The sequence below is a fragment of the Lathyrus oleraceus genome, chromosome 3 (genome assembly GCF_024323335.1).
Source record: "Lathyrus oleraceus cultivar Zhongwan6 chromosome 3, CAAS_Psat_ZW6_1.0, whole genome shotgun sequence".
Taxonomy (NCBI): domain Eukaryota; kingdom Viridiplantae; phylum Streptophyta; class Magnoliopsida; order Fabales; family Fabaceae; genus Lathyrus; species Lathyrus oleraceus.
In genome coordinates, this window is record NC_066581.1 from 525,689,566 (window position 1) to 525,695,190 (window position 5,625).

At 29.6% G+C, this 5,625-nt stretch overlaps 1 non-coding gene across 1 annotated transcript; it reads right to left on the minus strand.

Moving 5' to 3' along the window:
• Nucleotides 1-1,850: 1,850 nt before the first annotated feature.
• On the minus strand, nt 1,851-1,935 carry TRNAM-CAU (transfer RNA methionine (anticodon CAU)). The gene is given in 2 exon segments: nt 1,851-1,886; nt 1,898-1,935. It is a non-coding gene; the product is annotated as a tRNA-Met (tRNA).
• Nucleotides 1,936-5,625: the final 3,690 nt, after the last annotated feature.

Sequence of the window (5,625 nt, forward strand, 5' to 3'; positions counted from 1 at the left end):
TGCTATTATAATTCAAAACAGTTTCCCCAGAGTAGTTTTCTCTAATTCCTTAGCCAAAACCATTTAATAGGTAATTTTACTCCTAATTCCTTAGTCAGTCAAATTGCTGTTAAGAAATTTTATTGTATCAAGAATTTACGGTAACCACAGTTTGATCCCCATTCCTAAGTGATTAAACGCGGGTTTTATTATACAACACGTGATAAGGTGGTTTGTCCGACCTAAACCTTAACCAGAGATCAGAATTCTATTTGTCCGATAAAATTAAGCATTAAGCACGTTGTATAATAATTTGAATTACGAAAACATCAATGATTATAAGAACATGGATAAAATATTCATACAGTAGCAATTCAGGGACACCCCCTAGCATTGGGGGGTTTAGCCTCTCATAATAGTCAAAGACAAAAGATTACAAATTAAAGACATTACAAGTTATTGTTGATGAAAGTTGATCTTCAATTTCTTCCGATCTTGAAGATCTTTTCTCTTCTCCACACCTTGCAATGTTGCTTCCTCTTTTCGTATCTTTTCTTTTCACGATCCAAAAGTCCCTTTCTCAGTGCTTCAATCCAACTAAATAGTTTCCAAACAATTAAAAATAATGCCAAATGCCCAAAATGCCCTCCGGATGTCCACAGGAGTTAAAATAAGAAAAATCAAAATTTTGAGCGAAATGGCCAACACGGGCCGTGTCAGGTGACACTGCTGCCCGTGTTGGCTCCTCTGTAGGTTCACAAGGCACGCCATGCTGACACGAGCCGTGTCAGGTGACACGAGCACCCGTGTCAGCCCACTGTTTTACTGGGTTCCTAAAGTCTGTTCTGCACATGCTGACACGGGTCGTGTCAGGTGACACGGGCACCCGTGTCAGCCCCCCTATTTTGTCCGTTTTTCGCTTTTCCTTAAGCCTCTAACCTCCCTTCTTCCGGTACACACTTTCGGACTTTTAATCTAACTTGGAAACCAACATTCTACACATAAAAGCATAAAATGCGACAAAATTTGAAAAACTACTAATGAAACATAAAACAAACGGAAATTCATACAATGCAATAAACTGAAGAAATCACTAAAATAAAATGCAAAAGTTACCGATTCATGAAGATTCCATGCTGGATAGATGATGAAAACTGAGTGTAAATGGTGGCCAATCAAGTATATTTAATACTTTTTTTACATTCTCTATTGTACCGTTAGAACCAAACTGTGATAGCATTAGTTATAAGAGTTTATGTTAATTAATTTTATTCATTTCTGCTTTATATATTTATGACTTTTTTTTACTATACGTGATGCACTGGCTACTAATGCAGACTCAATCTTCTAATCTTTGGTTTTAAATTCCTATTTTGTCACATTCCTTTATTGTTTATGGAAATATAGATGTGGATAGTCCCATTTTTATGGGTCTGGTTACAAGTATAACCTTATCTTCAACATAGTATTTTCTTGAAACAATGTTAATGGTGTTTTATTAAGTGTATCATTATTTTAAATTGAAATATCACTTGTTAATTGCATGTAAGTGATCCTTTTATCTTTGAATATTATAAGTTTGAAATGCACAAGAGTCTCATACAACTTCAATTCGGAATGCCAATTTGTTAACATTCATTTTTAGGTTTTTAAGAATCTGTTATAAACATCGACAACTGAATATTTCATGTATTGTCTTGACAATTTAAAAAGGGAAGCTTCTATATAAATGTTGGAAATTAACGATAAATCAATTATACATACAAGTCTCATTTCATTTATGAAAGAAACTTTCAAGTCGAACAAAATGCAAATATACGGAATTATTATTTTTTAAATCTTTATTATTTTTACAGAAAAATTAAAATGTTTGGGGTGAGAGAGGCTCGAACTCTCGACCTCAGGATAACTCAGAAGCTATGAGACCTACGCGCTAGCCAACTGCGCCACCACCCCTTTGATAAAAATTTAAAATTTAAAATTATAGAAAATTTGATATGTAAAATTGAATTAAATGCAAAACAAATTAAGAAAGTAGTTAATAACTTACAAAAGTAAGAAAGTTTAAAAGAATAATATAAATTGATTAGAAGTAAAAAAGAATTTAATACACCAAATGAAATATATTGACATAAAATGAGGAAAGGAAAACTTAAATAACATGAGAAAAAGATTAAGAAAACTAATTCGTAAAGATAAAATCAAGTTGAAAGAAAGTAATGAATATGAGTTGCATCCCTTTGCAGATAATATATAATTGTATCAGAGATGTGATATCTAAAATGTTAAGCAGTCTCTTAAACAAAATCATCGGCAACTATTTATACGGGGGAAACTCACAGTGGATGATTTCTTGCATGCATTCCATCTAACATAATTCTATAATGTTATTTTAAAACTGAATCTTAAGGTTATTCATTCCTACTCGACAATAGAAACTTCTGCTTCAAATATGTTGAATTCTATGAGTTTGTTTGAACAATTCGACAAATTTTTTCTTTTCTTTTTTTTTTACTTTTTAGAAATACAAAAATCAAAACCAAGTATGAATCGTGAAATTTTGAAGAGTAATTTCCAAATGAAATCCTTATTAGGAGTATTTGAAAACTAAAATATGGAAAGAACTTAAAGATGTATTGCTTTACAAAATTTTATTTTACTTTTTAAAATAGAAAGCATGCAGAAAACACTATAAATTATAATCAATGGGAAAATAGGAAATACATAATACTTTTTTTTAGTGTGAAAATGAAAACACTTTCATCAAATAAGTCAAATCCTTGCAATGAGACATAAACTTGTTATTCGTTGGTACAGTAGTTTTGTGGCCTGTGCCTTTAAAATATTTATATTCTCCAATGATCGGGCTATGCAGTTCAAAACATTTCATCTTCATCACTATTTTGTTCTTCTTTCTCTTTCTCGTCCTTTCTTTAGCGAGTTTTCCTTCTGAGTTTATTCTAATGATGTCTTTTGATTTTTAGGTTTTTAATTTGTGATTTTAATGGGAGAGATTAAACTTAAATAGAATGAGTTTTAAATATTTCACATATTAGAGTAACCCTAGATTTTGATTGTGTGCTTGTTATTTTAGATTGTGTCGTTTTCTAATTGATAAAGCTTATTATAGATTTGTGTCTTTATTTATATGGCTCTAGATTGTTTGTAGTTTCTCAAGCGTGTTTTAGGATATTTAATACTTTTTTTACATTCTCTATTGTACCGTTAGAACCAAATTGTGATAGCATTAGTTATAAGAGTTTATGTTAATTAATTTTATTCATTTCTGCTTTATATATTTATGACTTTTTTTTACTCTACGTGATGCACTGGCTACTAATGCAGACTCAATCTTCTAATCTTTGGTTTTAAATTCCTATTTTGTCACATTCCTTTATTGTTTATGGAAATATAGAGGTGGATAGTCCCATTTTTATGGGTCTGGTTACAAGTATAACCTTATCTTCAACATAGTATTTTCTTGAAACAACGTTAATGGTGTTTTATTAAGTGTATCATTATTTTAAATTGAAATATCACTTGTTAATTGCAAGTAAGTGATCCTTTTATCTTTGAATATTATAAGTTTTAAATGCACAAGATTCTCATTCAACTTCAATTCGGAATGCCAATTTGTTAACATTCATTTTTAGGTTTATTATGAATCTATTATAAACATCGACAACTGAATATTTCGTGTATTGTCTTGACAATTTAAAAAGGGATGCTTCTTTATAAATGTTGGAAATTAACGATAAATCAGTTATACATACAAGTCTCATTTCATTTATGAAAGAAACTTTCAAGTCGAACAAAATGAAAATATACGGAATTAATATTTTTTAAATCTTTATTATTTTTACAGAAAAATTAAAATAATTAGGGTGAGAGAGGCTCGAACTCTTGACCTCAGGATAACTCAGAAGCTATGAGACCTACGCGCTAGCCAACTGCGCCACCACCCCTTTGATAAAAATTTAAAATTTAAAATTATAGAAAATTTGATATGTAAAATTGAATTAAATGGAAAACAAATTAAGAAAGTAGTTATTAACTTACAAAAGTAAGAAAGTTCAAAAGAATAATCTAAACTGATTAGAAGTAAAAAAGAATTTAATACACCAAATGAAATATATTGACATAAAATGAGGAAAGGAAAACTTAAATAACATGAGAAAAAGATTAAGAAAACTAATTCGTAAAGATAAAGTCAAGTTGAAAGAAAATAATGAATATGACTTGCCTCCCTTTGCAGATAATATATAATTGTATCAGAGATGTGATATCTAAAATGTTAAGCAGTCTCTTAAACAAAATCATCGGCAACTATTTATACGGGGGAAACTCACAGTGGATGATTTCTTGCATGAATTCCATCTAACATAATTCTATAATGTTATTTTAAAACTGAATCTTAAGGTTATTCATTCCTACTCGACAATAGAAACTTCTGCTTCAAATTTCATATGTTGAATTCTATGAGTTTGTTTGAACAAGTCGACAAATTTTTTCTTTCCTTTTTTTTTTACATTTTCGAAATACAAAAATCAAGACCAAGTATGAATCGTGAAATTTTGAAGAGTAATTTCCAAACGAAATCCTTATTAGGAGTATTTGAAAACTAAAATATGGAAAGAACTTAAAGAATTATTGCTTTACAAAATTTTATTTTTCTTTTTAAAATAGAAAGCATGCAGAAAACACTATAAGTTATAATCAATGGGAAAATAGGAAATACATAATACTTTTTTTTAGTGTGAAAATGAAAACACTTTCATCAAATAAGTCAAATCCTTGCAATGAGACATAAACTTGTTATTCGTTGGTACAGTAGTTTTGTGGCCTGTGCCTTTAAAATATTTATATTCTCCAATGATCGGGCTATGCAGTTCAAAACATTTCATCTTCATCACTATTTTGTTCTTCTTTCTCTTTCTCGTCTTTCTTTAGCGAGTTTTCCTTCTGAGTTTATTCTAATGCTGTCTTTTGATTTTTGGGTTTTTAATTTGTGATTTTAATGGGAGAGATTAAACTTAAATAGAATGAGTTTTTAATATTTCACATTTTAGAGTAACCCTAGATTTTGATTGTGTCCTTGTTATTTTAGATTGTGTCGTTTTCTAATTGATAAAGCTTATTATAGATTTGCGTCTTTATTTATATGGCTCTAGATTGTTCGTAGTTTCTCAAGCGTGTTTTCGTATATTTAATACTTTTTTTACATTCTCTATTGTACCGTTAGAACCAAACTGTGATAGCATTAGTTATAAGAGTTTATGTTAATTAATTTTATTCATTTCTGCTTGATATATTTATGACTTTTTTTTACTCTACGTGATGCACTGGCTACTAATGCAGACTCAATCTTCTAATCGTTGGTTTTAAATTCCTATTTTGTCACATTCCTTTATTGTTTATGGAAATATAGAGGAGGATAGTCCCATTTTTATGGGTCTGGTTACAAGTATAACCTTATCTTCAACATAGTATTTTCTTGAAACAACGTTAATGGTGTTTTATTAAGGGTATCATTATTTTAAATTGAAATATCACTTGTTAATTGCATGTAAGTGATTCTTTTGTCTTTGAATATTATAAGTTTGAAATGCACAAGATTCTCATTCAACTTCAATTCGGAATGCCAAT